The 10,242-nt window shown below is 36.4% G+C and overlaps 1 non-coding gene across 1 annotated transcript; it reads right to left on the bottom strand.

Annotated features, from left to right (window-relative positions):
* Nucleotides 1-6,881: 6,881 nt before the first annotated feature.
* LOC131181787 (small nucleolar RNA R71) lies at nucleotides 6,882-6,988 on the bottom strand. Its single transcript, XR_009150264.1, has one exon. It is a non-coding gene; the product is annotated as a small nucleolar RNA R71 (small nucleolar RNA).
* Nucleotides 6,989-10,242: the final 3,254 nt, after the last annotated feature.

Below are 10,242 nucleotides of genomic sequence, written 5' to 3'. Positions count from 1 at the left end.
ATTTCAAAAATTCAAAGTGTATAATTCATCTTCACACCTTCATTCAAGCATGCTCACTTATTTACTTCAATCAATTGACATCAATTCTATACTCAATCTTAATTCTAGCCGAATTCATGAAGTCCCTCTATATGAAAATTTTTCATGTTTTTATACAATTAAAATCTTATTTAACCACAATTCCATACTAAAAATTCAATTCAAATTCAAATTAAAAGAGGGAAGTTACCTTAATTGAAGCTTTTTCAATCTCCCTCAAATCTTCAAATTCCTTTAATTTCTTGCTCCAAATCTTCTTCTTAAGGGTAAATTTAATGGTTTCTATAATTATTCTCAAGGACTAGGGGTGCAATCTAAAGTTTAAGAAGCTTAAATGTAAGCTTTTATGGTGGAACAAAATAAGAAGAGAGGGAGAGGAGAGAGCTATAGAAATTAGAAGAAGAAGAAGTAAAAAAAAAAAAAAATCTTTTTAAATTTTTATTTTTATGCCACATAATTGACTTGGTCAAAGATTAAATTAAATAGAATTTATTTTTAATGTCATGCATAATGTCATTTGGGTGATGTCATAATCCTATTTTCTTTTCCTTTTGTTTTTCCCATACTTCTTTAATTTAATTTCATATTTCAAAATTTCATTTCTCAAATTTTATTAGATAGTTAGGTCATGAGTCACCTCTAGAGGTGAATTGACTAATTTGCCCCTCGCCGATCTAATCCAGTTTGCAAATAATCTGGTATTTCTTCTGAAGCCCTGACCTAATTATTTAACCTACTTATTAACTCTTTTCTGTGATTTTCTCTTTTTCACTAGGTTCGCAATACTTCTTAGGATTGCGGTTCACAATTTTCTGTTCAAAATTAGGATTAAAACTGACCTCGCAGTCACTTTCCAGTAAGGTCATCCATTGCTGTGACCCTCGGCTCATTTAACTTTTTATGCTTTATTTTTCTTATTCATATTTTTCCTTCTTATAATTGTTATTTATTTTTATCTATGACTTTTCTGGATATCACAGATATAGCTCCAGTCGTCTTGACTGTCCGGACAAACATCAGGCATCGGAACAGTAGACTGCACTGGAGTGTCCAATGTGACGGCGTTACAATTCTCCCCTCCTTAAAAGAAATTTCGTCCTCAAAATTGTGCTCACTATCTATCCTTAAATAGTCATATGTGTTGTTTCTCACGTTTTTCTCACATTTCTATGTAGCTTTATAGTCTAAATAAGGGTCCACAACACTTTAACCCATAATATTTACTCATCGATTGCTCACCTTGTGTGCCAAGTTTCTTATGAGCTTCTGTCATAAGTTAAATTTGAATTCATTTTACTTTTAGAGGTAAGCAATCTGTGTGCTAATGGATCTACTTCTTCTAGGACCTCGTGTGATCCTAGGTAATGAGAACTTAGTCTTTCTCCTTTTTGTTTTTATACCACATAATTGACTTGGTCAAAGATTAAATTAAATAGAATTTATTTTTAATGTCATGCATGATGTCATTTGGGTGATGTCATAATCCTATTTTCTTTTATTTTCTTTTCCTTTTGTTTTTTCCATACTTCTTTAATTTAATTCCATATTTCAAAATTTTCATTTCTCAGATTTTATTGGACATTTAGATCATGAGTCACCTCTAGGGGTGAATTGACCAATTTGCCCCTTGACAGTCTGATCCGGTTTGCAAATAATCTGGTATTTTTTTTCGGAGCCCTGACCTAATTATTTAACCTACTTATCAACTCTTTTATGTGATTTTCTCTTTTTCACTAGGTTCGCAATACTTCCTAGGATTACGATGTCACAATTTTTTGTTCAAAATTAGGATTAAAACTGACCTCGCAGTCACTTCCCGGTAAGGTCATCCATCGCTGTGACCCTCGGCTCATTTAACTTTTTACGCTTTGTTTTTCTTATTCATATTTTTCCTTCTTATAATTATTATTTATTTTTATCTATGACTTTTCTGGATGTCACAAATATAGCTCCAGACATCTTGACTGTTCGGGCAGACATCAGGTGCCGAAACAGTAGACTGTACTGGAGTGTCCAATGTGAGGGCGTTACAAATGTAGCATACACTTTTCAAAAGATCAAAAGGTCTTTAAAAGGGTTGTAATGGGGCTAAGGGATAATGACTTGGTTTCCAATAAAAGGTTTTTAGGGAATGCAAATATGAGGATAGCATTTATGCATAAAATACCAAGTATATTAAGTTTATTCTATTGATTTTATATTGAGAGGAGAGGCTTTTAGTATTTATAGTGCCAAGCATGCTTCCATAATTCTTGGGACTTCCCTTTTTTTATTTTTTATTTTATTTTATTATATTTTATTTATGTCCCTTTTGTCTTCTCACCCAAACTCATTGCTTTTACTGGGTTAGGAAGGCAGATTTTTCTTTGGTTTCAATTTCACACTTGCACTCTTTCTTGAGTTCTTCATCCTCTCTCCATTTTCCTTTTTGCACTTAATATACTTTTTACTTATGCATTTAGCTTCCTCAAAAGGGTAGGTATGTGTTTAAGCTAGGGGCTAAGTCAATAATTATGGGTAGACAAGGAAAATCATATAGGTAAAAATATAGGCTCAAATTGGGTGCAAGGGACGTATTGTGACTAAGGGTGGCTAAGGCTTAATTAGGCTATATCAAAGAATGCCTTAATCATTTCTTCATCAAGCATATGCTAGGATTTCGCCTTGATAGGTCCAAGAGATATGTTCTAGAGCTGGTGAGACATTTTCAGGTTTGTTTATATTTCAAGAAAATTTTCCTAACTTCACAAGTTCGATGTGACAAATTAATAGTTATGAAGGGGTTTAACTCGTCTAGTTCCACTAAAGAGATTAGGTTTTTCACAGATAACATGTTAAAATCCCTTTTTGCCAATCTAGTTATGTCCATTCCTCTATCCCGTAGAGTCCAATTATTAGCTTACTAGAAATTAGTTATAGTTCTAAGTTTCACAATTCAAAGTTCAAAATTTTCAAAAAAAAAAATTTTTTTTTTCAATATTTTTTTGGAATTTTGATACACAAAGATAATATAACTGAAATTAAGTAATTTAATGATATGCAAGACATGAAATGCACTTGTACCCCCCAAACTCGAATCGGACATTGTCCTCAATGTCAACATGATATGCAAAATTATAGAAAATGTACAAAAATAATAAGAAAGCATATTATTTATTAAGCATAAAAAGGTTTGGACAAAAAGCAAATAAAAAAGGCCTATGATTGCAGTTTAGGACTAAGGTGTGCAAGATTTTACAATGAAAAACCTATCCTATAGTCCTAGCTCTAAAAGGTCTCTGATGGTGATGATGGCGACGCTAGCTCCTCTTCATCGAGCCTCTCCATTAGCATGTCCAGCTTGTTGTGGGCTTCCTGGAGGCTGTCTTCAATTGCTCGCATCCTATTGTTGATGGTGGTCTCCATGCGCTGTAGGTATGCGAGGACCAGGTTTGTGGGTAGTGGTGTGTATGGAGGCACTCAAGTGGGGGACTCATGAAACAGCGGCTCTTGGGCTTCCGCCTGTGGCTGTGAGGTCTCACCAGGTCCTTCTTGTGCTTCGTCTCTCCGAGGGATGGCATTCCCTTTGACATCAAGCAGGTAGCAGGTGTTGCCCACCTTCTTACATATCCCCATGGATATCCAGATGGTTTGATCGATTCTTGATGTTCCGCTGATGGAGCATAGCCTGTGATGTCCTGGGACAAATCCAAAGTAGAGGACGATAGCTGTAATGAGGCCACCAGGCACGATGTGCCCGATAGGCTGATGACAGAGGCGACAGAGGTGGTGGCACAAAAAGAAGCTGGTGCTGCAGCACTGCCCGATGACCATACACCATAAGAAAAAGAGCTCGCTGGCGTTTACCACACTAAGGCTGTCACCACAGCCCATGATGTTGTGGACGGCTAATCGGTACATGTAACGCAGGGCTGGACCTATGATACTCTAGGATTTGGACTTGCTGGAGTTATAGGGCTCCGTGTTCGGGGAATGGAACTCTAGAAGTTGATGCTGTGGTAGAGCATGCAGTTTCGAGGGATCTCTTGGTGGCCAATGTTGTCGAAGCCGAAGATGGCATTGAACTCATCCACATTCATTACCCGATCGATACCAAAGAGGCAAAATTCAATTCTGCCCTATCGGTAGAACATAAGGTAGCCTTGAAACTGCCCAAAAACTCTAGTGTGGTGTCCTAGTATGCGGGGAATTGGAGTTGGGCGAACCTTGTCCATCCAATGCTATCGAGGAGTCCGTTGATCTCGTCATGTAGCCCAATTTTCTTCAGTAGCACAAAATCCATGTATTTTGTGGAGCTAATTTTCTGGGTGTAAAGTCGGGTGCACATAGCCTTGTGGGCATCATCACAGAATCCCTAAGGAATGGAGATTTTAGGTTCTTATGACTGGGGTTGCAGTGGGGCTTATTGAGCGGGTTGTGGTTGAGGATGGGCTGGTTGAGGAGAGGCTACCCTTGATCTTGGGCGTTGGGGTATCGGCTGAGGGAGAGAAGATGAGGATTTGATAAGTGCATAATTTAGTAATATTACTTCGATCACATTTAGTGTTTCTAGGGTATCTTTATGCCTCATTCAGTTGATTAAAGTATAATTATCTATTAGGCATATGCTTAGAGAGTTGTTGAAATAATTATGTTAAATGGAAAAATTTTTAGCATGTGCAATAATTTGACTCTTACGGTATTTTTCAGGGTTTTGGTGAAGTTCCAGAGCATAGAAGTGTGGAAGGAAGCTTGGAAATATCAAAGGATTGAGAAGCGTTGTTGATACAAAGTACATAGGTCATGTAAGCACAATCATAGACCCCTGTAACATTCTGCCAGAAGAAATCCAAAGAACCGAGGAAGAAACAAAGTACACGGGCCGTGCAACTTGACCCGTGTAAATCCCAGAGACCTGTGTAACCTTCTGTGCCAATATAAGACATGCCCACTTAGCTCTAGTAAGTTACACGGCCCTGGGCCGTGTAGTGATACGCGGGTCGTGTATCCATTGATAATCAGTTTCCTGATTTTGCTCTAGTTACAGTTTTTGACAGAGAGAAAGACTCTTAAACCTAACCCTAGGCCGTTTATTATAAATAGAAGAAGCAGCAGCCGACACAGGGATCAGACTTTCGTTCTCCATCCACATTCTAGATTTCTTCAATTTTCTTCTTTAATTTTCTGTAAGACATGAACATGAGTGACTAAGTTTTTAATTCAGTCCAAGGGATTCAAGTTCTTTTGCATGATTTGTGAGACCAGGTTCTTAATTTAATTTATGTCTTTTGAATATCTATTGTTTTCTGATTTCATTGTCCTTGATCTATTGGATGATTTGCTAAAAAAGCCTATTTGTTAATTGTTTGATGTGATCAATTGCTAGTTCATCTTCATAATTCGTAATTGTTGTGTAAGAATGAACATGAGTAGCAATTAGGTTTTATTGATTATGATCCCAGTTTTCAATAATAACCTAAGAAAATAATGGGGTGAATTAAATGATTTATGCTTCATAAATTGTGTTCAGCTTAACTACTTCCTATTCTTAAAGCAGTTATTAATTTGGTGAGGATTGCTTAGTACCAATTCAGTTAATAATGAGAGTCAACAAGAGTGTTGGGCTCGATTTGATGAATATAGGGAAGTTAGGTGTTTTACCTCACTGTTTGGTAAATCTACGTTAAGTATTCAATAAGATATAATTGTATTTCTTTTGTCTATAATCGAATCAATGCATTGGAATGCGAATTACCTTGATCTGATGTTTATTTAATTTGAGAGTTTCTTATTTAATTTTAGATCTTAATTTTAGATTTTTCATTTCTTCTTTGGATTGCGAATTACCCCCCCCCCCCCATCTTTATTTCTTTTTCTATTACACAAGTGCATGAAATTTAATAATTCAGTCTCTAGGGTTCGACCTGGATTTACCACTTACTATAGAAAATATTTCATAACTAGTAATTTCAGTTAATTTAATTTCTGGTGGATTTGATAACCATCAAGAATTTTGGCACCGTTGCCGGGAACTAAAATTTATTGGATTTCGTGTTTTTAGTGTTAGGATATTCTGTTATTAATTTTGTTTGTGAGTTGTTGCTGTTTTCAGGTTTTCAAAAAAATAAAAATAAAAATTTATGGTGTTACTATTCATCAAGAATTTTGGTTGAATTTGGAGGGCGGCCCGTACCTATTTTGAAGGAAACGACATTCTGATCAAGACCAATTCCTTGGCCTCACCCTTTTGAGGCCAAATTCCATCATTTTCTACGGTTTTGAGGCATTTTTTTGTTTTTACTTTAATTTCTTTTTGTATATGACAAGAACTTCTCAATCTGGTGAGTTGATCTTTGATCCAGAAGTAGAAAAAAATAGCTAAATGGTTGAGAAAATTGGCTAAGCAAGCTAGGCAGATTCCGAGTACATCTAAAGGAGTCCAATCTTCAAGGGAATTAAGTTCAGATTCAGATTCAGATTCAAATTCTAAAAACGAAACCATGGCTGCTAGAACCTTGAAAGAGTTTGCTGCTCCTGATATAAACCAACAGCCTTTATGTATTCAATACCCTGCTTTAAATGTTGCTTTTGAGTTGAAATTTGGACTAATCCATTTGTTGCCTAAGTTTCATGGTCTTACAGGTGAGGATCCACATAAGCATTTAAAAGAATTTCATGTTGTGTGTTTCAGCGTGAAACCTCAAGGAGTTTCAGAGGATCAAATCAAGCTTCGAGCTTTCCCTTTCTCACTGGAAGGCACAGCTAAGGATTGGCTGTATTACCTTCCTTCCGGATCTGTCAACTCATGGAATGGGATGAAGCAGATATTTTTGGAGAAGTATTTTCCTGCTTCTCATACTGCTAACATAAGAAAAGAAATTTGTGGCATCCGGCAGTATAATGGAGAGAGTTTGTATGAGTACTGGTAGCGATTTAAGAAGCTGTGTGCAAGCTGTCCCCATCATCAAATAAGTGAGTAGCTGTTAATTCAGTATTTTTATGAGGGATTTCTACCAATGGACCTCAGTATGATAGATGCTGCCAGTGGAGGAGCTTTGGTTGACAAAACACCAGATGAAGCAAGGAGGCTGATTGCTAACATGGTAGCAAACTCTCAGCAGTTTGAAATGAGAATGGATCACACACCTAAGAAGGTTAATGAGGTAAGTATATCTAAACTTAAAAAATAGATTTCTGATTTAACTTCTTTGGTGAGGCAGTTGGCTGTAGGGAACATGCAAACTATTAAGGTATGTGGGATTTATTCGGGTTCGGGTCATGCTACTGTCATGTGTCCTTCATTACAAGAGGATGAATCAATGCAACATGTTAATGCAGTAGGAAATTATGGACAGCCACAACACAGGTATGATCCCTTTTCCAATACTTATAATCCAGGATGGCGAGATCATCCTAATCTGAGTTATGGGAATCAACCGGTGCAAAACCAATACCAACAGTAAACACCACAAGTGAATCAATCATCTCCACCTCCACCTCCACCTCCCTCAAATCAAGGTATGTCACTTGATGAAATTGTCAAGGATTTAGCTAACAATACACAACAGTTTCAACAGGAGACCAAAAATAGCATTCAAAACATAGAGAGGGAGATTGGTCAGTTAGCCTTATCTATGAGCAAACTGGAAGCTCAAGGTTCTGGGAAGCTTCCATCACAAACAATCATGAATCCCAGAGAAAATGCGAGTACTATAGTGTTGCAAAGTGGGAAAGAAGTTGATAACCAGACTCCACATAAGCCAATGAAAAAGAAGAACCAAGGAGCAAAAGAATCTGAAGTTCTTGAAGTTGAGGTAAGTACTGAACCTAAACTGAATAAGGTTAATAATTCCTTTCTTCCTCCATTCCCTTGTAGGTTGGCTAAGACTAAGAAAGAAGAATAAGAGAAAGAAATTTTGGAGACTTTCAGGAAAGTAGAGGTTAATATACCTTTACTTGATGCGATCAAATAAGTTCCCAGGTATGCCAAATTCCTTAAAGAATTATGCACTATAAAGCACAAGTTGAGGAATAATGAGAAGATCAGTGTGGGGGAAAATGTGTTAGCATTAATTCAGCAAAAATATCCCTAAGTGTAAGGATTCAGGTTTGTTTTCTATTCCTTGCAGAATAGGTGATTCTAAATTTGAATGTGCAATGGCAGATTTAGGAGCATCTATTAATGTTATGTCAAATTCAGTTTTTCAAACTTTAAATTTGGGTGCTTTGAAAGAAACCAATGTCATTATTCAGTTTACTGATCATTCTAATGCTTATCCATTGGGAATTGTTGAGGATGCATTAGTGCAGGTTGGAGAATTGATTTTTTCCGTAGATTTTTATACTCTGGATATGGAGGATAGTGTTCCCACATCAAAGTCAGCTTTAATTTTGTTTGGAAGACCTTTCCTAAAAACTACCAAGACAAAAAATGATGTGGATGATGGTACCTTAACTATAGAGTTTGATGGAGAGACTGTCAAATTTAACATCTTTAATGCCATGAAGTATCCTGCTGATGACCATTCTGTTTTTTCTATTGATGTTGTTGATACATTTGTGCAGGATGTTTTTGAGTTAAGCATGGAGGATGAGTTAGAAGTGGTGATTAGTCAAGGAATTCAAGAAATTATTACCAATCAGCCATTAAGTGTAGAGGTTCAAGATGTAGTAATGGCATTGCAGTCATTACCTCTTATTCCAAAAAGGTATGGAGTATCAAAGATTGACTTACCTGTATCTCACACAAAATTATTACCATATGTGGTGTAGGCACCAGTTCTTGAACTCAAGCCTTTACCTGAGCATTTGAAGTATATTTACTTGGAAGACAATGAGACACTTCCAGTTATCATCTCAAGTAATTTAACAAAGATTCAAGAAGACAGATTGATTAGAGTTCTGAGAGTACACAAGGAAGCAATTGGATGGACAATAGTTGACATCAAAGGTATAAGTCCATCAGTGTGCATGCACAGGATTTTACTTGAAGATGATGCTAAACCAAGTAGAGAAGCTCAAAGGAGGTTGAACCCACAGATGATGGAGGTTGTGAAGAAGGAGATTTTAAAGCTACTGGATGCAGGAGTTATGTACCCAATTTCAGACAATAAATGGGTAAGTCCAGTCCAAGTAGTGCCAAAAAAATTAGGAGTCACTGTGGTAGCAAATCAAGATAATGAACTGGTTCCAAAAAGGATTCAGAGTGGATGGTGAATGTGCATAGACTACCACAAGCTAAATTCAACAACAAGGAAGGACCACTTCCCACTGCCATTCATTGATTAGATGCTTGAGCAGTTAGCAGGTAAGTCTTATTTTTGCTTTCTTAATGGCTTTTCTGGATATAATCAAATTGTGATTGCACCAGAGGATCAAGAGAAGACTACCTTCAATTGCCCTTTTGGAACTTTTGCTTTTAAAAGGATACTCTTCGAGCTTTGTAATGCACTTGCCACATTTCAAATATGCATGATGAGCATATTTTCATATTACATTGATAATTGCATTGAGATGTTTATGGATGATTTTACTGTATATGGTAATTCATTTGATGCATATTTACATCATTTGACTTCTGTTCTTGAGAGATGCATTGAGAAAAATCTTATTTTAAATTATGAGAAGTGTCATCTTATAGTGGAACAGGGAATTGTTTAAGGTCATGTTGTCTCTAATAGGGGTATTAAGGTGGATAAATCTAAAATTGATTTAATTGTAAACTTACCTTACCCCATAACTGTGAGGGAAGTACGCTCTTTTCTTAATCATGCAGGTTCATTAAGGATTTCTCTAAGATAGCATTGCCTTTGTCTAGACTCTTGCAAAAAGATGTTTCTTTTAAGTTCAATTAAGAGTGCAAGGAGGCTTTTGACAAATTGAAATCTGCATTGATATCACCCCCTATTATCCAGGCTCCTGATTGGACTACACCATTTGAAATTATGTGTGATGTGAGTAATTATGCAGTCAGAGTAGTTTTAGGGCAGCGTGTTAGAAAGCTCTTTCATGTGATTTATTATGCATCCAGAACACTCAATTCAGCTTAGCGCAATTATTCTACGACCGAAAAACAGTTTTTTACTATAGTTTTTACTTTAGATAAATTTCGATCATATTTGCTTGTTCTAAAATAATTATCTTCTCTGATCATGCAGTGTTGAAGTATGTCTTGGCAAAGAAAGAAGCAAAACCAAGGTTGATTAGATGGATCCTTCTGCTGTA

Source organism: Hevea brasiliensis, chromosome 7 (assembly GCF_030052815.1).
Source record: "Hevea brasiliensis isolate MT/VB/25A 57/8 chromosome 7, ASM3005281v1, whole genome shotgun sequence".
NCBI classification, from domain to species: domain Eukaryota; kingdom Viridiplantae; phylum Streptophyta; class Magnoliopsida; order Malpighiales; family Euphorbiaceae; genus Hevea; species Hevea brasiliensis.
The sequence above is the reverse complement of the archived record's forward strand: the minus strand, read 5'-3'. Positions and strand labels throughout refer to the sequence as shown.